We start from the raw sequence: 24933 nt of genomic DNA on the forward strand, positions 1-24933 counted from the left end.
GTTAGTTTGCTGAGAATAATGACTTCCAGCTCTATCCATGTCCCTGCAGAGGATATGATCTCACTCCTTATAATGGCTGCATAGTATTCCATGGTGTATAGGTACATTTTCTTAACCAGTTAATCATTGGTGGGCACTTAGGTTGATTCTGTGTCATTGCAATTGTGAATAGTGCTGCAGTGAACATACACATGCCTGTATCTTTATAATAGAATGATTTATATTCCTTTGGGTATATACCCAGTAATGGGATTGCTGGGTCAAATGATATTTCTGGTTCTGGGTCTTTGAGGAATTGCCACACCATCTTTCACAATGGTTGAACTAATTTACATTCCCACCGACAGTGTAAAAGTGTTCCTATTTCTCCACAGCCTCACCAGCATCTGTTGTTTATTGACTTTTTAATACTCACCATTCTGACTGGTTTGAGATGGTATCTCATTGTGGTTTTGATCTGCGTTTTTCTAATGATCAGTGATGTTGAGCTTTTTTTCATATGTTTGTTGGCTGTATAAATATCTTCTTTTTTTTTGAGATGGAGTCTCGCTCTGTCGCCCAGGCTGGAGTGCAGTGGCCGGATCTCAGCTCACTGCAAGCTCCGCCTCCCGGGTTTATGCCATTCTCCTGCCTCAGCCTCCTGAGTAGCTGGGACTACAGGCGCCCGCCACCTCGCCCGGCTAGATTTTTGTATTTTTTAGTAGAGACGGGGTTTCACCGTGTTAGCCAGGATGGTCTTGATCTCCTGACTTCGTGATCCGCCCGTCTCAGCCTCCCAAAGTGCTAGGAAATATCTTCTTTTGAAAAATGTCCATTCATTTCCTTTGCCCACTTTTTAATGAGGTTGTTTGCCAATTTGTTTACGTTTCCTTGTGGATGCTGGATATTAGACCTTTGTCTCAGGTGGATAGATTGCAAAAGTTTTCTCCCATTCTGTAGGTTGTCTCTTCACATTGATAGTTTCTTTTCCTGTTCAGAAGTCTTTTAGTTTAATCAGATCCCATTTGTCAATTTTTGTTTTTGTTGCAATTGCTTTTGATGTTTTCATCATGAAATCTTTGTCTACGTCTATGTCCTGAATGGTCTTGCCTAGATTTCTTCTAGGGTTTTTATAGTTTGGGGTTTTACATTTAAGTCTTTAATCCATCTTGAGTTAATTTTTCTATAAGGTGTAAGGAATGGGGTCCAGTTTTTCTGCATATGGCTAGCCAGTTTTCCCAGCACAATTTATGAAATAGGGAATCCTTTTCCCATTGCTGGTTTTTAATCAGGTTTCTGTAAGATCAGAGGGTTGCAGATGTGCAGTCTTATTTCTGAGTTCTCCTTTCTGTTTCATTGGTCTGTGTGTCCATTTTTGTACTAGTACCATGTTGTTTTGATTACTGTAGCTTGGTAGTATAGTTTGAAGTCAGGTAGCATGATGCCTACAGCTTGTTTTTTTTTGTTTGTTTTGTTTTGTTTTTGTTTTTTGTTTTATTGAGATCGTGTTGGCTATATTGGCTTTTTTTGGTTCCATATGAATTTTAAAGTGGTTTTTTCCAATTCTGTGAAAAATGTCAATGGTAGTTTAATGGGAATAGCATTGAATCTATAAATTACTTTGCTTAGTATGGCCATGTTCAGGATATTGATGCTTCCTATCCATAAGCATGAAATATTTTTCCATTTGTTTGTGTCCTCTTTGATTTCCTTGAGTAGTGGTTTGTAGTTCTCCTTGAAGAAGTCTTTTACTTCCCTTGTTAGTTGTATTCCTAGGTATTTTATTCTTTTTGTAGATATTGTGAATGGGAGTTCATTCATGATCTGACTGTCTGCTTCTCTATTGTTGGTGAATGCATATGCTTGTGATATTTGCACATTGATTTTGTATCCTGAGACTTTGCTGAAGTTGCTTTTCAGCTTACGAAGTTTTTGGACTGAGACAATGGCATTTTCTAGATATAGGATTATGTCATCTGCAGACAGAGACAGTTTGACTTCCTCTCTTTCTATTCAAATACTATTTATTTCTTTCTTTTGCATTTATTGCTTTCTACTGCCCTGACCAGAACTTCCTATTATGTTGAATAGGAATGGTGAAAGAGGGCATCCTTTCCTTGTGCTGGTGTTCAAGGGGAATGCTTTCAGCTTTTGCCCATTCAGTATGCTATTGGTTGTGGGTTTACAATAAATGGCTCTTATTATTTTGAAGTATGCTCCATCAGTACCTAGTTTATTGAGAGTTTTTAATGTAAATGTTGAATTTTATTGAAGGTCTTTTCTGTATCTATTGAGATAATAATGTGGGTTTTGTCTTTAGTTCTGTTTATGTGATGAATTACGTTTACGTGTATTCATTTGCCTATGTTGAACCAGCCTTGCATCCCAGGGATGAAGCTGACTTGATTGTGGTGGATAAGCTTTTTGATGTGCTGCTGGATTTGGTTTGACAGTATTTTATTGAGGATTTTGGCATTGCTGTTTATCAGGGATATTTGCCTGAAGTTTTCTTTTTTTGTTGTATCTCTGCCAAGTTTTGGTATCAGGATAATACTGCCTCATAGAATGAGTTAGGGAGGAGTCTCTCCTTTTCAATTTTTTAGAATAGTTTCAATAGAAATGGTACCAGTTCTTTTTTGTGCCTGTGGTAGAATTCAGCTGTTAATCTGTTTGGTTCTGAGCTTCTTTTTGTTGGTAGGCTACTTATTTCCACCTCAATTTCAGAACTTGCTATTGGTCTATTCAGGAGTTTTATTTCTTTCTGGTTTAGTCTTGGGACAGTGTATGTCTCTAGGAGTTTATCCATTTCTTCTAAATTTTCTAGTTGATTTGCATAGATGTGTTTATAGTATTCTCTGACCTTTGCTTGTTTTCTTCTCGGCTCAGTGGTGACATCCCCTTTATCTTTTTTATTGTACTTATTTGATTCTTCTCTCTTTTCTTCTTTATTAATCTGGCTAGTGGTCTGTTTTATTAATTTTTTCAAAACACCAGCTCCTGGATTCAATAATTTTTTTAAGGATTTTTTCTTTCCCTATCTCTTTCAGTTCTGCTCTGATCTTGGTTATTTCTTGTCTTCTACTAGCTTTGGGGTTTGTTTGCTCGTGGTTCTCTAGTTCTTTTAATTGTGATGCTAGGGTGTCGATTTGAGAACTTTCTGCCTTTCTGATGTGGGCATTCAGTTCTATAAATTTCCCTCTTAACACTGTTTTAGCTGTGTCCCAAAGATTCTGGGATGCTGTCTCTTTGTTCTCATTGGTTTCAAAGAACGTCTTGATTTCTGCCTTAATTTCATTATTTCCCCAGAGTCATTCAGGAGCAGGTTGTTTGATTTATATGTAGTTGTGTGGTTTTGAGTGAGTTTCTTATGTGAGTTCTAATTTGATTGTGCTGCAGTCTCAGAGACTGTTACGATTTCAGCTCTTTTGAATTTGCTAAGGAGTGTTTTAGTTTCAATTATATTATCAATTTCACAATAAGTGCCAAGTGGTGCCGAGAAGAATGTATATTCTGTTGCCCTTGGGTGGAGAGTTCTGTAGATATCCATCAGGTTCACTTGTTCCAGAGCTAAGTTAAAGTCTTGAATATTCTTGTTAATTTTCTGTCTTGATGATCTAATATTGACATTGAGCTATTAAAGTCTCCCACTATTATTGTGTGAGAGTCTAAGTCTCCTTGTAGGCCTCTCATATGAATCTGGATTCTCCTATATTGGGTACATATATATTTACGATAGTTAGCTCTTCTTGTTGAATTGATCCCTTAACCATTATGTAATGCCCTTCTTTGTCTTTTTTTGATCTTGTTGGTTTAAAGTCTGTTACATGAGAAACTAGGATTGCAACCTGTGCCTTTCTGTGTTTTTTATTTGCTTTGTAAATTTTTCTCCATTTCGTTATTTTGAGCCTATGTGTGTCTTTGCATGAGATATATCTCTTGTGTACAGCACACTGATGCATCTTGACACTTCATCTAGGTTGCCATTCTGTGTCTTTTAACTGGGGCATTTAGCCCATTTGCACTTAAAGTTAATATTGTTATGCGTGAATTTGATTCTGTCATCATGATGCTAGCTGGTAATTTTGCAGACTTGTTAATGTTATTGCTTCATAGTGTCCTTGGTCCCTGTGCTTCAGTGTGTTTTTACAGTGGCTGCTACTGGTTTTTCCTTTCCATATTTAGTGCTTCCTTCAGGAGCTCTTGCAAGACAAACCTGGTGGTGACAAATTCCCTCAGCATTTGCTTTTATGAAAAAGATTTTATTTATCCTTCACTTATGAAGCTTTGTTTGGTCAGATATGAAATTCTGGGTTGGAGATTTTTTTCTTTAAGAATGTTGAATATTGGCCCCCAATCTTTTTTTTTTTTTTTTTTTTTGAGATGGAGTCTTGCTCTGTTGCCAGGCTGGAGTACAGTGGCGTGATCTCAGCTCACTGCAACCTCTGCCTTCCGGGTTCAAGCGATTCTTCTGCGTCAGCCTCCCAAGTAGCTGGGACTACAGGTGTTCACCACCGCGCCCAGCTAACTTTTTGTATCTTAGTAGAGACAGGGTTTCACCATGTTGGCCAGGATGGTCTCGATCTCCTGACCTCATGATCCACCCACCTCGGCCTCCCAAAGTGCTGGGATTACAGGCTTGAGCAATTGTGCCTGGCCGGCCTCTAATCCCTTCCGGTTTATAGGTTTCTGCTGAGAGATCTGCTGTTAGTCTGATGGGCTCCCCTTTGTAGTTGACCTGGCCTTTCTCTCTGGCTGCTCTTAACATTTTTTTCTTTATTTCAACCTGGGAGAATCTGATGATTATGTGTTTTGGGGTTGATCTTCTCATGGAGTATCTTACTGGGGTTCTCTGGATTTCCTAAATTTAAATGTTGGCCTCACTTGCTTGGGGAAATTCTCCTGGATGATATCCCGAAGTATGTTTTCCAACTTGGTTCCGTTCTCCCTGTTTCTTTCAGGTAGCCCAATCAGTTGTAGGTTTGGTCTTTTTACATAATCCCATAGTCCTCAGAGGTCTTGTTTGTTCCTTATCATTCTATTTTCTCTAATCTTGTCTGCCTGTCCTATTTCAGCAAAATAGTCTTCAGGCTCTCAAATTCTTTCCTCTGCTTGGTCTATTCTATTCTATTCTATTATTGATACTTGTGTTGCATTGTGAAGTTCTCACATTGTGTTTTTCAGCTCCATCAGGTTGTTTATGTTCCTCTCCAAACTGGTTATTCTGGTTAGCAGCTCCTGTAATGTTTTATCGTGGTTCTTAGCATTTTTGCATTAGGTTAGAATATGCTCTTTTAGCTCAGTGAAGTTCATTATTAACCACTTTCGGAAGCCTACTTCTGTCAATTCATCCATCTCAACCTCTACCCAGTTCTGTGCCCTTGTTGGAGAGGTGTTGTAATCATTTGGTGGAAAAGAGGCATTCTGGCTTTTTGAGTTTTTAACATTTTTTTGTTGATTCTTTTTCATCTTCATTAGCTTATCTAGCTTTGATCTTTGTGGCTGCTGACCTCCAGTTGGAGTTTTTTGGGGGACTTTTTTGTTGATGCTGTTGTTGTTGTTGTTCTTTTAATAGTCAGGTCCCTCTTCCATAGGGCTGCTGTGGTTTGCTGGGGGTCCACTCCAGACCCTGTTCACCTGGGTCCCTCCCACACCTGAAGGTGTCACTAGTGGAGGCTGCAGAACAGCAAAGATAACTATCTGCCCCTTCCTCTGGGATCTCTGTCCCAGAGGTGCACCTACCTGATGCCAGTGGGAATGCTCTTGTATAAGGTATCTGACAACCCCTGCTGGGGGTCTCACCTAGTCAAGAGGCATGGGACCAGGGACCTGCTTAAGGAAGCACTCTGGCTGCCCCTTGTTGGAGGAGCTGCACTACACTAGGGAGAATCCCACTCATCTGTACTGCCCAGATTCCTCAGAGCCAGCAGGGGGAAATACGAAATCTGCTGATCCATGGAGACCATGGCTGCCCCTCCCTGCAGGGCTCAGTCCCAGGGAGGTCTGAGTTCTGTCCCTAAACGCCTGGCTGGAGCAGCTAAAATTCCGCAGGGAGGCCCCACTCTGTAAGGAGGGATAGATCAGGGTCTGGCCTAAGAGGCAGTCTGGCCACAGTCTGCCACAGCTGCTATGCTGCACTGTGGGGAATTCCTCCTGGGTCCAAACTACCCCATCTCCCAGCACCAGCAGGGGAAAATGGCAGACTGGAGCTGCAGTGATGGCTGTCACCCTTCCTCTGAGGGAGCTCAGTCATCTTCAGTAGCAGGCAGCTGCAGTGATAATGGCCACCCCTTCACCAGGACACTTGGTCGTTTCTAGCAGTCTCCAGCTGAGTGGCCTCTGAGAATCTGCACAGCTCTGTGTTTGGAACCCAAGGCCCCAGTGATGTGGGCTCACAGGAGGGATCTCCTGATCCACAGGTTACACAGATCTGTGGAAAAAATGTGGTTTCCCTGGCAGGGTATCATGATCACTAACCGTCTCCCTTGGCTGTGGGTGGAAGATCCCCTTGCCCCATGTGGCTCCCAGGTGAGTCGTTGTACCACCTGCTTTTTCTCACTCTCCATGGGCCATGCCAATCACCTAGTCAGTCCCAGTGAGAGAGCCTGGATACCTCAGTTGCTGGTGCAGGATTCACTTGCTGTTTTCATTCTCTCTGGGAGCCTCCAACTGCAGCTGTTTCTAGTCAACCATCTTGGCCCCTCCCACTGTATTCTGATTCTTAAGAATTAAGCCTGGATCACAACCTAGAGTCACAATTTGCCATAATTTGTCACAATTTGACAGCCTCTCTATCCCTTCACCACTTATTTTGCCAAAGCAATTTGTCATTCCAGGGTGCCTTCTACTGGGTTTGTTCATGTTCGTCCATCTGCCTATTTTTGTTGGTAAAGAGGCATATGAAATCACTTCAGCAGGCGACTGCCATGCATGAGTGAAGTGCAGCTGAGGATTACCCATGGAAGTGCATGGGAGAGTGAGAATACATCATGAATCCTCAAGATGAATGGTAAAAACATGCACCTAGAACAGAGTGGTGCAGCAGGGAGTATGTTAAACCCAAAACCAAGGGTGTATGATTCAAAACTAAACCCTGCTAGGTCTGGGTCTCTATCACTCCACTCCTGTGTTTGACACCACAAAAGTCAATTTAGTATCCCCCTTTCACTGAGCCACTTCAGGACACAGAGTAAGATGTTAACCTCCACAGCAATGGTTCTCAGAGGGCTTAGTGGTGTTTCCTGAGTTGGGGAGTGACATTTTGCCCCAGACAGATGGAGTTTCTTACACACACACTCCTCTCCTGTTCTCTGCAATGTGAAAGGCTCAGCCTATGCAAGGGATTGTGAAATGAAGTTTTTAAGCCCTAGACTATAGATGTCATCAGCTCTGACAAGATGAGAGTTTTCTGCATTTGAATGAAGCAATAGAATGGGGAGCGTTTGAACAGATTTGCTGAAGCAAATCAATTTGGGTGCCTAGGATAGGAGTTTTCTCTTACTTGGTGAGCTGGGCCCCATTCTACAGAAAATCTTTCAGAAGAGAAGCATAATTTGGTATTTTGGGCAAATGGTCACAGTGGCAAGGTTGCATGAGGAAGAGATGAGACTTGTTCTGGAAATACCTTCTCACATACCCCTGGGTCTTTCCCTCATGACTTTGGCCTGAGAGGGGGACAGGGAAGTGGGGTGGGAGAACCTCTTTTTTTTTTTTTTTTTGAGACAGAGTCTGGCTCTGCCGCCCAGGCTGGAGTGCAGTGGCGGGATCTCAGCTCACTGCAAGCTCCACCTCCTGGGTTCACACCATTCTCCTGCCTCAGCCTCCCAAGTAGCTGAGATTACAAGTGCCCACCATCTTGCCCTGCTAATTTTTTTTTTGTATTTTTAGTAGAGACGGGGGTGTCACCGTGTTAGCCAGGATGGTCTCGATCTCCTGACCTTGTGATCCGCCCGTCTCGGCCTCCCAAAGTGCCAGGATTACAGGCTTGAGCCACTGCGCGCGGCCGAGAAAGCTTAATTTATTCTAAGAAAATTATGTGACTTCTAAGGCACCAGTACTTTTGTTCTACTTTAGTATAGATGCACCATGCATTTCACTCATGCATGGCAGTAGCCTGCTGGAGTGATTTCATGTGCCTCTTCACTGCCAAAAATTGGCAGATAGACAAACATGAACAAACGCAATAGAAGGCACCCTGGAATGACAAGTTGTTTTGGCAAAATAAGTGGTGAAGGGATAGAGAGGCTATCAAATTGTGTATATTCAATTATTATTCTGTTTTTAAACATTTTTAGGGTTGCCAATTATTTAGTCATACACCTATTGCTGCAAGAAGTATCTTGGTTTATGTATTTTTGTGTACTAATGTTTTTAATTATTTATTTTTGATTTTATAAAATTGTGGTGAAATACACATAAAATGCACTGTCTTCAATTACAATGTTATGCCACCATCACCACCATCTGCATTCCTCTTTTCATCTTGTAAAGCCAAAAAATTGTAAGCATTGAATAATAACGCCCCATTCTTCCAACTCTTTCCTCCTTGCCCCCACCCACTCCCTGGCAACCACTATTTTTCTTTCTGTCTCTATCATTTTGACCTCTCTAAAAATTTCACAGCATTTTTCCTGTGTTTTAAAAAATTAAAAAGACAAAAAAATCCCATAAATTTTACCATGTGTTAAAAAATGATTCTATGACCCTTTTAAAACGTGGCAAGGAAGACTTTATTCAGAGCCATTCTGATAGGTACAGGGATCACTGTATGTGAGTCTTACAATGGGGAAGAGAGATGGGGCTCTCTCCAAATTCAGCATGGGCAGTTGGAAATTGATAGCTGCTGTTAAGGGGTAGCGGGTGGGTACAGTGGATGGAGAATGACAAAGAGTAAACGTCAGTAGTGAAGGGGAGGCAGACTGTTGGACCCTGTCACACCAGATGAATGAATAATGCTTGTCCCCAAAATAGGGCCCAGTTTGTGAAGTAAACTAGGTCCATCATGGCGATATAAGTTGTGCTTGTGTGTAATTCAGGAACCTAAGGAAAGCTCTGAGGCCCTAGACTATGCATGTGGTCTTGGGCCAAAAGCAATGTTAGCTTTTCTGTCTAGCTGTGGGGTCACTAAGACTAGGCTAAGAAGTGTATGGCCACGTAAGCCAAAAAATACCCCATCTCTCTTGTTCTTAGAAGCTCAGAGAGCTAGTGACCAAATAGGACTTGAAATAAAAAAACTGCCACGTCCCATAGGCTTTTGTCTTTCTTATTTGCCAGTCAATTCTCTCTTTGCTCTCCTAGGGCAGGAGGAGGATTTCTCTCAAATGGCAAAGGATGAAATGGCCTTCACATCTGAAGTCAAATAAACAGCTACATCTTTTACACGACTGAGAAAACAACACTCAGTGAGATCTCAGTGTTTTGATCTCAAGAAACGGTATAGCATAATTGGTCAGTCTAAAGTGTTTCACCCATATATGACACACAAGCAAAGATAAAATGACAAATAAATATATATACACACACATAAATGCATATATTTTTGTGTATAAAGAAATAGGTACCATATATGAATATACACAACACATAAAGGAATAAAATTAAAATAGAGGATTTGTATATACAGTGTTGTAGAGTGGTCTGCCAGTTGGTGGTGGTATTTCTCCATACAAGAGAAATAAAAACATATTTTTTCATAAATATATATTTAAAAATAAACATAGATATTACCTATAATGACAGATATATACATAATAAACATGTGTGTGTATGTAAAATATATGTATAAAATACATATTGTGCAGAGAAATACACAGACACACTGAAATGCACACAGATGCACTTACATCTAAACTAGATGCCTTAAGATTGTCTCATCACCCGTTGGCAATAAAAGAAGCCAGAAAGACACAGAAGTCTTTCCATGCAGGTTTCATGTGACCCTACACTAATGGCAAACACCAGGCCAGAGACTTAAACCAGATCCAGCCCAAGCAGCATCACCCAACAGTGGGAAAACTGTCTGCTTCTAGACAACCTCTTGATCAGGATAGGTGCCCTTCTTTGGAACACCTGAGGTGGGTGCATCCAATGGTGTCCCAGTATGACACTTCACTCTGTGGAGGAAAAGCTTTTCACAGAGAGTTGGAAAGGCTAGGTCGAGACCCGAGGATGTGCTGGGATAAGATGGTATCAGGCCAGGGTTGAACTGAAATGCGAGACACTGGGAGCTTTTTCAGAGCCAGGAAAATGGCCCCAGAAGCCAAAGGGGGCTTGAGTAATTCTATTCTGGCTGTTTCCAGCTGATTCTAGAGAACCCTACAGGGCAGTACTAAAGAATCTCTGAATCAGAAACACCCGAAAAACCAGGTGTCTGAGGCCTCCTCCACAAGTTTCAGAAGCAAGAAATACAGATGTCTGGCTTGACAAACACTTCTGGATACCAAAGTAGGTGTTAGAAAAAGAAAACTAGGTTAGAGGCAGACTGTTGGACCCTGCCACCCCAGGTGAATGAATGATGCCTGTGCTCAAACTAGAGTAGGTGAGATGAGTCCATCATGGCAGATGAGAACTGCGCATGCACGAGCCAGAAAGCTACAGAGGGCCTGGAGTTTCTGAGCCAGGCATGTAGCCCTGGTTCAGAAGCGCTGGTCAGTGTCAGACCAACCTTTAGGTCATCAAGGGTATTCTGAGAAGTGTATGGCCATATAAGCCAAAAAACTTCTGCATCTTTTCTGTTCTTTTTTTTTTCAACAAACAAGTGTTTATTGAGCACCTACTATGTGCCAGGCACCATTCTAGACCCCTCAGCAGAGAAAAAAACAAAACACAAGATAGAAACAGCAAACACAAATTCTGAGGGAGAGGAAAGGGGCAGTTGAGTAAGACAACTAAGGGGAACTGAGAAGCCTGGGGTGATGGGGGGCCTCTGCCTTAGGCCTCTTCTTCAGCCTCCTTACTGAAATCCTCCTCCTCTTCTGTGGTAGCATCCTGGTACTGCTGATGCTCAGTGATGAGGTCGTTCATGTTGCTCTCAGCCTCAGTGAACTCCATCTCGTCCATGTCCTCGCCTGTGTACCAGTGGAGGAAGGCCTTCTGGTGGAACATGGCAGTGAACTGCTCCGAGATGAGCTTGAAGAACTCCTGGATGCCAGTGCTGTTGCTGATGAAGGTGACAGCCATCTTGAGGCCATGAGGTGGCTGTCACAGACAGCTGTCTTGATGTTGTTGGGGATCCATTCCACAAAGTAGCTGCTGTTCTTGTTCTGCACGTTGAGCATCTGCTCACCGACCTCCTTCATGGACTTTCGACCACGGGAGACAGCAGCCATGGTGAGGTATCAGCTGTGGCGGGGGTCACAGGCAGCCACCATGTTTTTGGCATCGAAGACCTGCTGGGTGAGTTTGGGCACTGTGAGAGCTTGCTACTACTGGCTTCCACGGCTGGTGAGAGGGGCAAAGGCAGGCATAAAGAAATCGAGACATGGGAAGGGAACCATATTGACTGCCAACTTGTGGAGGTCAGCACTGAGCTGGCCAGGGAAGTGGAGGCAGGCGGTGACACCTCTCATGGTGGCTGAGACAAGATAGTTCAGATCCCAGTAGGTTGGTGTGGTCAGCTTCAGAGTGTGGAAGCAGATATCCTAGAGGGCCTTGTTGTCAATGCAATAGGTCTCATCGGTGTTTTCTACCAACTGATGGATGGAGAATTGTAGGGCTCGACCACAGTGTCATATACTTGTATGAAGGTACCACACTGAAGGTGTTCATGAAGCAGTCAGGATACTCTTCTTGGATCTTGCTGATAAGGAGAGTGCCGATTCCAGAGCCTGTGTCCCAGCCAAGTGAGTGGGTCAGCTGGAAGCCCTGCAGGCAGTCAAAGCTCTCCGCCTCCTTCCATACCACATCCAGGAATGAATTAAACCAGCTTGGCTCCCTGTGTGTAGTGGCCTTTGGCCCAGTTGTTGCCTGCCCCAGATGGATCAAAAAGAAAGTTGTCTGGTCTAAAGATCTGGCCAAAATGACCTGAGTAAACAGAGTCCATGGTCCCAGGTTCTAGATCCACCAGGATGGCACGAGGAACATATTTGCCATCTGTGGCTTCATTGTAGTACACGGAGATGCGGTCCAGCTGCAGGTCGCTGTCCCTGTGGTAGGTGCTGGTGGCATGTTCATCACTGATCACCTCCCAGAACTTGGCACCAATCTGGTTGCCACAGTGACTGGCTTGGATGTGCACAGTTTCCCTCATGGTTAAAATTTAATTTTTTTGCTCGGCACAAGGTGTGTATGGAGCAAGAAAATATGTGATTTTTTTCTCTGCTAGTCGCAGGCTGAAAGGATGGAATGCGCCCCAGAGGTTGGAGCAGTGAGGTGTGAGCACCGTGGCAGGAAGGCTCTGAGAGCTTTTCTTTTCTTAAAATCTCAGAGAGACAGTGTGCAAATAGGACTTGAATGGAAGACTGCCTAATATTGCCAGGTTCCATAGACATTTGGTTCCTTCGTTTGCCCTGAAACAGTCAGCCAACTTTCTCTGCTCCCTCCTATAGGAGAAGTGAACTTTTTCTAAATGCCAAGGGAAGAGATGGCCCTGACGCGTGAAGTCCAATGTGTAGCCGCATCTTCCCACTTAGACCAGAAAAAGCCTCAGCAGGATCTCGGCGTTTTGGAATCTGTAGTCTCAGGAAACAATGTAGCACAATTAATCAGTCTGGAATGTTTAAGCATACAGGGCACAAGTAAAACCATAACTGGAAATTAATATATACATACACATAAATGCATACATTTTAAATGAAATAGGAAACATTTACAAATATATCATCAACATATAAATAAATAGAAATCAAAATATAAATATTTATACATACAACATTATAGCACTGTCTGCGTTTGTGGTGGTGCCTTTGCATGCAAGCAAGAAAAAATTCATATAGATTATAAATAATAAAATATAGATCTTATATGTAATAACACAAAATTATACGTTTATGCATACATACATACAGATTTGTATAAATATGCATGTAATAAACATAACGCAAACACACACACACACAGACACACACACACATAGTTGTGCTTATAGTTATACTAAAGGCCATAGGGCTAGTTTTTCACCTACTGGCAGGGAAGGGAACCACAAAGGCAACATTAACCTTTCCCTGCAATTTCTAGGTGACCCTACAGCTACAGCAAGCACTAAGCCAGAGAATTTTAATCAGAGCGGCCCGAATTCTGTCACCTTCCACTGGGAGAGTTGTTTACTTTCACAGATGTGTCAATCAGGGTAGGTGCTTTTCCTTAGAACACCTAAGGTAAGTGTATAAAACGATGTCCCTGTGTATCTGGGTAGAGAAAGGTCTTTCTGCAAAGAGGAAGAAAGGCTAGATCTGAGCCTTCAGGATGCCCTGGGGTCAGTGTGAGTATTGGTGAGATAAGATGGTACTGGGCTGGAAAAACAGGTAGGCTAGGGTAGGACCAGCTCCTCTAATACCCTCCAATATGTCCCATGAGGTGAGACAAGATAGTATCTCCTGTGAATGGTCCCAGAATAATAGGATAGCTAAATATTCACCTCCAATTTTTTTCTCCCTCTGAAAAAATAACATGATTACTGGAAAACGCTGTGTGTATCACTGTGCAGTTTGGGGAGAGGAGCAACTTGGTCGAAGTGAAATCATTCCTCGTACACTTTATGTGTGGCTCTTGGTCTGTAGTTCGAGAAGATGTCTCAGAGTCACTCCCACGTTCTGAGATATTTACAAAGGTATTCTAATCTGTGGAAAACTGTTAGTTGCATTTTTATGGAAGCAAGTAGAGTGAGAGAGTTTCTATTCTAACAACTTGCTGACATCACCGTCTCTGATAACAAATATTTTTAAAGAAGCATATTTAAACACATTATTACATACTATACAGCTTGGTAAACACTTAAATTTACTGAATACAGTTAACAGCACATCTTTTAAGTAGCATTCTTAGATTTATCTTTCAACATATAAACATCTCACTACATATATTACATACGTTAGATCCACTCATTAAAATAAAAGCTTTTTGCCGTAGAATGTTTCTTACCCAAAATGCAATGGTAAGAAACATCTTTAAAAAAATATGCTTGGCTGGCCGTGGTAGGGTGGCTCACACCTGTAATCCTAACACTTTGGGAGACCGAGGTGGGGCAGATCACCTCAGGTCAGAAATTTCAGACCAGCCTGGCCAACGTGGTGAAACCCCATCTCTATTAAAAATACAAAAATTAGCGGGGTGTAGTGGCGGTCACCTATAGTCCCATCTATAGGAGGCTGAGGCAGGAGAATTGCTTGAATCCAAGAGGCAGAGGCTGCTGCTAGCCATGATCGCACACTGCACTCCAGCCTGGGTGACAGAGTGAGACTCTGTCTCAAAAAAAAAAAAAAAAAAAAAAAAAGCTTAAACGCTTCACACATATATGATAGCTTATTAAACACTTAAATTCCCTGAATTAATCCAGTTAACAACATATATTTTAAGTGACATTACCAGTTTTATCTTCTGAACATGTGCCTGCAAACCTAGTGAGTAGGTGTATGCAGTGAAATATTAGATGTACTCTCTAATATAACGCTCTTCACAAGAAAGATTTTTAAATGCATAATTTTAAAAATCTATAAATAAGCATGTTTAAGGACTTCGTTACATACTTTACAATTTGGTAAACACTTGCATTTAATTAATATATTCATTGAATTAACACATCAACTAATCAGTAACATTTTTAGAATCATCTTTTAAGCATATGCTTATAAACACTTTACAGTGAGCCACATTCACTCACTGATGTAACAATTTTCAGAACAAAGCTTTTAAAATGCATGGAAAGAGGCCGGGCACCGTGGCTCACACCTGTAATCCTAGCACTTCGGGAGGCTGAGGCAGGAAGATCACCTGAGGTCAGGAGTTCGAGACTAGCCTGGCCAATATGGTGAAACCCCATCTCTACTAAAAGTACAAAGAAGATTAGCTGGGCCTGATGGCACCCACCTGTAGTCCCAGCTACTCAGGAGGCTGAGGCAGGAGAATCACTTGAACCTGGGGGGCAGAGGAAGTTGCAGTGAGCCAAGATTGCACCATTGCACTCCTGCCTGGGTGGCGGAGTGAGACTCCATCTCAATATATATATATGTGTGTGTGTGTATATATATATATAATAAAATGTGTAATAAGAAAACTCTTTAAAGAACCATGTTTAAACACTTTATTACATATATTCCAGTTTGGTAATATTTGCTTGCATTCACTGAATTAACATAGTCACCAACTCATTTTATCAATGATATACTTAGATCATCTTTTAGGCATGTGTCTACTAACTATTCCCTGCATAGTATTATATCCACTCACTGAAATAACACTCTTCATTACAAAGCTCTTAAAATGAATAACAAAAGCATCTTTTAAAACATGTTTAAACACATTATTGCATGCTTTATCATGTGGTAAGCACTTGCATTCAATGAGTTAACATAGTTACCAACTCATCTAATAAATAGCATTATTAGAATTATCTTTAATGTAAGTGTCTACAACCTCACACTACATATCCACTTACTAAAAGAACACTCTTCACAACAAAGATTTTAAGATGTATAGTAAGGAACTTCTTTAAAGAAACATATTTAAACATTTTATTATATATTTGCAATTGGGTAAACACTTGAAATCACTAAATTAATACATTTACAAATTCATTTTATCAACAACATCTTAGAAATATCTTTTAAGGGCTGGGTGCGGTGGCTCACGCCTGTAATCCCAGCACTTTGGGAGGCCGAGGCAGGTGGATCATGAGGTCAGGAGATTGAGACCATCCTGGCTAACACAGTGAAACCCCATCTCTACTAAAAAATACAAAAAAATTAGCCAGGCGTGGTGGCGGGCACCTGTAGTCCCAGCTACTCGGGAGGCTGAGGCAGGAGAATGGCACGAACCCGGGAGGCAGAGCTTGCAGTGAGCCAAGATCATGCCACTGCACTCCAGCCTGGGTGACAGAGTGAGACTCCATCTCAATTAAAAAAAAAAAGAAGAAATATATTTTAAGTATGTGTCTACAAATACCTTACTACATGTTACTTATATAACACCCTTCACAGTAAAGCTTTCAAAATTCATAAGGACAGTGACATCACCAAAAAGGCTGAGTGGAAGCAAGCTGGTTTCCACTTCCTGACTGACAGAAAACCTTAAACAAATTCAAAGCCACCAAGATTATCATCAACAATATCACAGAACTCAAATATGCAAATAAGATAGTTACTGAAGTAATGGAGAAGTGAAAAAAATCCATGCAGATATAAAAAAGTAAGACTTTTATATTCCTGACATCCTAGCACAAATCTGCCAGACACCAAGTGTGCAAAAAAATTTTCACCTATTAAAGTTTACTAGACCAAAAAAAAAAAAAAAAGATGAAGAAAAAGATTAAGGAAGACAACCAGCTTTCCCGCCATCTTGGGATTCCAGACAAAAGATACCCACAAGAAGTATAGCCAGTGCCTTAAGGGAGGAAAAACTCCTGAGGACACCCAGAAACAAAGAGATTAGGTAACCAGTATCCCCAGCCTGGGAAATTTAGCTATTTAGCCAGAGGAGATGCCAAATCACAGTGGCTGTTCGGTAACACCATGCTGTAGGAGCTATGTTTCATAAGTTCTCAGATCGCAAATTCCTAGCTAGCCTTGCCAAGCTTCCCTGGTATTCCCTTTAGGACCGCCCTCATCTGGCACAAGAAGTGCTCTGAATGGGTGCTAGAGCTGAGGCAAACCTGGGATTAAGGTGCCATCTAGTGCCAAAAAGGAGGTAGTGACATAGCAAAAAGGATATTCAAGGTAAATTGCAAACAATCTCTAACAAACACACCCAATAAAAAATAAAACAAGCCAGATAGAGAAGATTTGAATGAATAACTAATCCTTTAATGCAGACACATAGATGTACATTCATAAGAGAAAACAGCAGACAAAAAATCCATAATCTTCCGGAGTGGACAAAGCAAGAAGCCACTGGCCAACACTAACTAAACAGTGATAGTTAGGCTCTCTGGTCAAGAATCCAAAATAGTATATATATTTTTTTGAGATGGAGTCTTGCTCTTGTCATCCAGGCTGGAGTGCAATGGCATGATCTCGGCTCACTGCAACCTCTGCCTCCTGGGTTCAAGTGATTCTCCTCCCTCAGCCTCCCGAGTACCTGGGATTACAGGCACCCACCACCACACCCAGCTACCTTTAGTATTTTTTTAGTAGAGACGGGGTTTCACCATGTTAGCAAGGCTGGTCTCAAACTCCTGACCTCGTGATCTGCCCTCCTCATCCTCCCAAAGTGCTGGGATTACGGCGTGAGCCACTGCGCCCAGCCCCAAAAATAATATTTTTAAGGAAACTCAGTGATAAACAAAATAATACAGAAAAGCAATTCAGAAATGTATTAGAGAAATTTAAGGAAAAGATTGAAATTATTTTTTAAAAACATCAAACGGAAATCCTAAAACTAAGAAGTATATCGGCTGAACAAAAATTCATGAGAGGCTCTCAATGGCAGATGAATCAAGCAGAGAAAGAAATCAGTGATCTTAAAGACAGGCTGATGGAAAATACACAGTCAGATGAGATAAAAGAAAAGAATGAAAAGTGGTGAAGAATGCCTATGAGATATAGACAATCACATCAAAATAGTAAATCTAAGAATTACTAATATTCAAGAGGAAGCTGAGCAAAAGCAAGGAATAGAAAGTTTATTCAAAGAGGCAGGGTGCAGTGGCTCATGCCTGTAATCCCAGCATTTTGGGAGGCTGAGACAGGTGGATCACTGAAGGTCAGGAGTTCAAGACCAGCCTGACCAACGTGGTGAAACCTTGTCTCTACTAAAATTATAAAAATTAGCCAGGTGTCGTGGTGCGCAGCTGTAATCCCAGCCACTTAGGAGTCTGAGGCAAAATAATTGCTTGAACTTGGGAGTCAGAAGTTGCAGTGAGCTGAGATCATGCCTCTGCACTCCAGCCTGGGTGCCAGAGTGAGACTCCTTCTCAAAAAAGAAAAAGAGGAAAAAAATGAAAGTCTGTTCAAAGAAATAATAACAGAAAACTTTCCAAAATTTGAGAAAAATATAAATCTCCAAGTATAAGTATAAGAAGGTCAGAGATCACCAGACAGAGTAAAGCCAAATAAGATTACCCTAGGACATAGGATAACAAAACCCTCAAAGGCCTAAGACAAATAAAATACTAAAAGCAGCAAGGGAAAATAAGTGAATAGTATAAAGGAGCTCCAATCTGACTGGCAACAGACTTCTAAATGGCAACTGTCCAACCCAGGAGAGAGTGGGAGTATATGTAAAGTACTGAAAGACTAAAATTGTCAACTGCGAATACTGTACCCAGCAAAGCTATCCTTCAAACATGAAGGGGAGATAGTCTTTCTCAGACAAACAAAAGTTAAGAGAATGCATCCCATCAGACCCCTCTGACAAGAAATGCCAAAGAAACTTCTTCAGTCTGAAAGAGAAAAACACAAATGTGCAAAAAAGAAAACATCTAAAGTTATAAAAACCAGTGATAATAATAAGCCTACAGACAAACTAAAAATTTTGTAATTGTAACTGTAGTATGCAGTCCACTTATCATTTTAGTATGATGACTAAATGATAAATCTATCAAAAACAAAAGTAGCTACAGAACCTGTTAAGAGAGCAGAAATACAAAGATACATAAAGTGACACAATGAAATTCAAAATGTGGGGAAGTGTAGAGCTTTCTTAGTTTTTTTCTTTGTTTATATTGTGATTAAAGTCATCACTTTAAGATATTTTTGTAATCTTCATAATCACAGAACAAAATGTTCTAATAAATATACTGAAAATAAAAAGCAACAAATTAAAACACAGTACCGTAGAAAATTAACCACAAAGAAGAGACAGTGAGAAAGAGAGGAGTTACAAAACAACAAAGATACAAGTCACAAAATGACAATAGTACTTATTTATCAGTACTTATTTATCAAAAGAATGAACTCATTTCTTCAATTGAAAGACATTGAGTGGATGAATGAATAAAGAAACAAGATTCATATACACACTGCCTTCAACGAACTCATTTCATCAAATAAAAGACACGTATAAACTGAAAATGACAGGATGAGAAAAAATTCCATGCGAATGGAAACCAAAAAAGAGCAGGAGTAGCAATATTTATATCATATAAAATAGACCACAAGTAAAATGTAAAAAGATAAAGAAGGTCACTATGTAATGATAAAGGGGTCCATTTCAAACACCCCAGTGGAGAAGCTGAGGTCAACATCAGATTTTAAATATTTAAGGTGGATACAAAACTATTTCAGCAATACAGACAATTAAGTGTGTTGTTGTGGACAATGATGCTGTTGGTAAAACAAGTCTCCTGATATCCTACACAACAAACAAATTTCCATCGGAACATGTGCCGACTGTTTTCGACAATTATGCAGTCAGTTATGATTGGTGGAGAACCATATACTCTTGGGCTTTTTGATACTGCAGGGCAAGAGGATTATGACAGATTACTACTACTGAGTTATCCACAGACAGATGTATTTCTAGTCTGTTTTTCAGTGGTCTCTCCACCTTCATTTGAAAATGCGAAAGAAAATTGGGTGCCTGAGGTAACTCACCACTGTCCAAAGACTCCTTTTTTGCTTGCTGGGATCCAAATTGGCCTCAGAGATGACCCCTCTACTATTGAGAAACTTTCCAAGGACAAACAGAAGCCTATCACTCCAGAGATTGCTGAAAAGCTGGTCCATGACCTGAAGGCTGTAAGGTATGTGGAGTGTTCTGCACTCACACAGAAAGGCCTAAAGAATGTATTTGACGAAGCAATATCTGCCCTGGAGCCTCCAGAACCAAAGAAGAGCCGCAGGTGTGGGCTGCTATGAACATCTCTCCAGAGCCCTTTCTGCCCAGCTGGTGTTGGCATCATACTAAAAGCAGTGTTTAAATCAAACTAAAGATTAAAAATTAAAGTTCATTTTTGCAATAACGGCAAATGCCCTGCACCTACCCACATACACTCACGTGAGACAAGGCCATAGCTATGGTCCCTTCCCCCTCCCAGGACTAGGTGACTTTGAGTAATTGTGTATTGTCAGAAAAGTGATTAGTACTAGTTTTTGTTTTGTAGCTTGAAAAAAGAATTTTTTTTTGTTTGTTTAAAATCAAGGCATATAGACTAACTGGAATTGTTGAAGCTGCTCCCTGGTTCCACTCTGGAGAGTAATCTGGGACATCTTAGTGTTTTGGGTTTTTTTTTTTTTTTTCTCCTCTTTTTTTTGAGGACAGGTGTGGGGTTTGTTTTTTAGTCTTTTTTTTTTAAATTCATTAACCAGTGGATAGCCCTTCGGGGAGGAGGATGGATTGATTCCACCTTCTACTTCCTGGATCTAGTTGAGAAACCATGCTCCTCATCTGGTGCTCTTAGGAAGGAGTAGAGTAAATGCCTCATTTAGTAACATGCTCCTTTTTGAAAGCTGCCTTTTCTTTCCACCCTGGAGTAGATCCAGTATTGGATGAAACTCATGAAAGTGGGTGGAGCCTGTCTTGCCCCTCCTCTTTTCTAGGACACACTATATGTGATTGTGACTTTCAAGGACATTTGTTTGCCATTTGCTGATTTTTTGGGGAAGTTAATTTCTAACTTCTCTCACTGATAAATGAAGAAAAGTATTGCACCTTTGAAATACACCAAATGAATTGAGTTTGTAATTAAAAAAATTTTTTTCCCTGTCTAAAAAGGGAGTCAATCTAGCAAGAAAATATAACAATTATATACTCAAAACAAGAGCACCCGACTACATAAAGCAAACATTAATAGATCTAAACAGAGAGAAAACTGCAATATATTAATAGTAGGGTACTTGAACACTCTGAGGAAAGAACAGCTCATTCTGACAGTAAATCAACAACAACCACAAAATTGGAGTTAAGCTACACACTTGACCAAATGAGCCTAACTGACATTTATAGAACATGTCAGTCAGTTGCTTCAGAGTACATATAATTCTCATCAGCATGTGAAACATTCTCCAGGCCTATATGTTAGGCTACAAAATAATCCTCAACAAATGCAAAAAAAGTCAAAATTATATCTTTTTTTTAACCACAAGAGAAAAAAACTTGACAACAATAACAAGAGGAACCTTGGAAACTACACAAACACATGGAAATTAAAGAACATGCTTCTGAATATTCAGTGGTTCAGTAAAGAAGAAGAAAATTTAAAAACGTTTGGAAGCAAAAATAGAAATGCAATATACAAAAAAACTGAAGAATACAACAAAAGCAGTGATGAGAGGGAAATTTATTGCAATAAGTGCCTACATTTAAAAAAACAGAAAGGTTTTACATAAACAACGTAACAATATACTAAAGTAACTAGAAAAGCAAAAACAAACTAAATCCAAATTTAGTAGAAGGAAAGAAATAATAAAGATCAGAGGAAAAACCCATAAAATCGAGACTAAGAAGGTGTACAAATGACCAATGAAACAAAAAGTTGAGGATTTGAACAGATAAACAAAAGAGACAAATCTTTAGCTAGACTAAAAAAGGATAGAAGACCCAAAGAAATAAAATCAGAAATGAAAAAGGAGACATAACAACTGATACCACAAAAATGCAAATAATTATTAAAAACTATTATGAACAACTGTATACCCACAAATTGGAAGACCTGGAAGAAGTGAGTAAATTCCTGCACACAAACAACCTACCAAGACTGATCCATGAAGAAATAGAAAATATGAAAAAAACCAGTCAGAGTAATGAGATTTAAGGCATTATAACAAGTTCCCCATCAGCAAAAAGCCAAGGATCTGGCTTCAATGATGAATTCTACCAAATGCTTAAAAAGGAACTGATACCAATTCTATTCAAATTCTTTTAAAAAAAATTAAAAAGAGGCCGGGCGCAGTGGCTCACGCCTGTAATCCTGGCACTTTGGGCGGCGGAGGCAGGTGGATCATGAGGTCAGGAGATCGAGACCATCTTGGCTAACACGGTGAAACCCCGTCTCTACTAAAAAAAAAAAAAAAAAAATTAGCCAGGAGTGGTGGCCTGTAGTCCCAGCTACTTGGGAGTCTGAGGCAGGAGAATGGCATGAACCCAGGGGCCAGAGCTTGCAGTGAGCCGAGATCACGCCACTGCACTCCAGCCTGGGCAACAGAGCGAGACTCCATCTCAAAAAATAAATAAATAAAATAAAATAAAAAGGAGGGAATACTTCCAGACACATTCTGTGAGATAGCATTTGCCTGATACTAAACCCAGATGAGGATATAACAATAACAAACTACAGGCAGGACAATATCTTCAATGAACATGGACAAAAATGTGCTCAACAAAATACTAGAAAATCCTCACTCAATCCATATTGAAAAGATCATTCACCATGATTAAATAGGATTCATCCCAGGGACGCAAACATGATTCAACATACATGAATCAATAAAATCTCATATGTCACATTAACAGAACCAAAAGCACAACCATGTTATTATTTCAATTGATGTTTAAAAAGCATTTGACTTCATAGTAAAATAAATATAGTATATAGTAAATACAGTATAATTAAAATCCAACTTTATAGTAAAACATTCAACAAACTGTGTAGAGAAGAAATGTACTTCGATGAAATAAAAGACTAAATATGACAAACCCACATCTAACTGCAAACTGGAAAAAATTGAAACTGTTTTCTCTAAGCTTTGGAACAAAACAAGGATACCCACTTTCACCACTTTTATTCAATATAATATTAGAAGTCCTATCAGACCAATCAAGCAAAAGAAAGAGAAATAAAGGGCATGTAAATTGGAAAGCAAGAAGTCAAATTATCCTCATTCTCAAAAACATCATCTTGTATTTAGAAAACCCTAAATATTCTATGAAAAAATTGTTTAGAACTGATAAATGAATCAGTAAAGTTAGGGATACAAAATCAACATATAAAAATCAGTAGCATTTATGTATGCAACAGTGAATACTCTTAAAAAGAAATAGGCTGGGCGTGGTGGCTCATGCCTATAATCCCAGCACTTTGGGAAGTCGAGGCGGGCAGATGGTTTTTAAAAATATTTTAAAGGAGTATCTTTAAATGCTTTATTACATACATTATGGTTTGCTTGCCACTTATATGCACTGAATTCACATTGTTAGCATCAGTTTTAAGAAAATTATTAGAATCATTTTAAATGTATCTACAAACACTTCACTACATACATAATATGCATTCACTGACATAACCCTCTTCACAACAAAGAAGTAACATATATAAGAAAAAGTTTTTATTAAGGAAGTATGTTTAAACACATACATACTTTAGACATTGGTAAACACTTTTATTGATTGAATTAATACTATTTATTAATGCAACTCATCAGTAACATTCTTAAAATTATCTTTTAAACATAGGTGTAGTCACACTTCATATATTACATTGACTCATTGAAGTAACACTTTTTTATTATTATTATACTTTAAGTTCTGGGATACACGTGCAGAAAGTGCAGGTTTGTTACATAGGTATACACATGCCATGGTGGTTTGCTGCACCCATCAACCTGTCATCTACATTAGGTGTTTCTCCTAATGCTATCCCTCGCCTTGGCCCCCACGCATCGACAGCCCTGGTGCGTGGTGTTTCCATCCCTGGGTCTATGTGTTCTCATTGTTCAACTCCCACTTATGAGTGAGAGCATGCAGTGTTTGGTTTTCTGTTCTTGTGTTAGTTTGCTGAAAATGGTGCTTACAAAGCCTGTAAGCCTCATGCTACAAAATATCTTTGAAGTAAGTGTTTTAGATATCACTACAGATATTAAAACTTGATAACCATTTACAATGAGTGAATTAACACTGTTAACAATACAGCTAATAAGTAATATTGTTAGATTTATTAAATGTGTCTATAAAATCTTTACACATACATGTATCCACTAATATAATACTGATTGCAGTGAAGCCTTACATAGTAAGAAACATCTTTCAAACAAATAACTTCAAACACTTTATTACATACATCAGAGTATAGGGTCAAACTGAAATAATCAAAAAGTTCAGAGTCTAGTTAGAAGAGTACTTATTCAAATATAAAGAGTAAGGATCAGCCAAGCATGGTACCTCATGCCTATAATCCGAGCACTTTGAAAGGCCAAAGTGAGTGGATTTCCTGAGCTCAGGAGTTCAAGACCAGTCTGGGCAACATAGCAAGACCCTATCTCAACAAAGAATACAATAATTATCCTGGCATAGTGGCTCAGGCCTGTGGCCAGAGACACTTGGAAGACTGAGGTGGGAGGATCGCTTAAGCCTGGGAGGCAGGTCATGCCACTGCACTCCAGCCTGTGTGACAGAGTAAGACCCTGTCTCAAAAAAAGGATTAAAGATGGTCACCCAGGAGCATAGATTCAAGTTGCCCTGACTATACATTCTGATTAGTAGTCCTTACAAGTGGATGTTTTTTAAAGAAGTGGCAGGCGGCCAGGCGCGGTGAATCACACATCTAATCCCAGCACTTTGGGAGGCTAGGTGGGCAGATCATAAAGTCAAGAGATTGAGACCATTCTAGCCAACATGGTGAAACCCTGTCTTTACTAAAAATACAAAAATTAGCTGGGTGTGATGGCGCATGCCTATAGTCCCAGCTACTTGTGAAGCTGAGGCAGGAGAATCGCTTGAACCCAGGAGACAGAGGCTGCAGTGAGCAGAGATTGTACCACTGCACTCCAGCCTGGCGACACAGTGAGACTCCGTCTCCAAAAGAAAGAAAGAAAATAGTGGCAGGCTTGGTGTGGTGGTTCATGCCTATAACCCCACTATACTGAGAGGCCAAGGTGAAAGGACTGCTTGAGACCAGGAGTTCATAACCAGTCCTAGCAACACAGTGAGACCCTA

At 40.2% G+C, this 24933-nt stretch overlaps 2 pseudogenes; one reads left to right on the top strand and one right to left on the bottom strand.

Annotated features, from left to right (window-relative positions):
• Window positions 1-10905: 10905 nt before the first annotated feature.
• Window positions 10906-12223, bottom strand: LOC104675883 (annotated as a pseudogene).
• Window positions 12224-12556: 333 nt separating this feature from the next.
• Window positions 12557-19922, top strand: LOC104675900 (annotated as a pseudogene).
• The last annotated feature ends 5011 nt before the right edge of the window (window positions 19923-24933 follow it).

Source organism: Rhinopithecus roxellana, chromosome 6 (genome assembly GCF_007565055.1).
Source record: "Rhinopithecus roxellana isolate Shanxi Qingling chromosome 6, ASM756505v1, whole genome shotgun sequence".
In the NCBI taxonomy this organism is placed as follows: Eukaryota; Metazoa; Chordata; class Mammalia; order Primates; family Cercopithecidae; genus Rhinopithecus; species Rhinopithecus roxellana.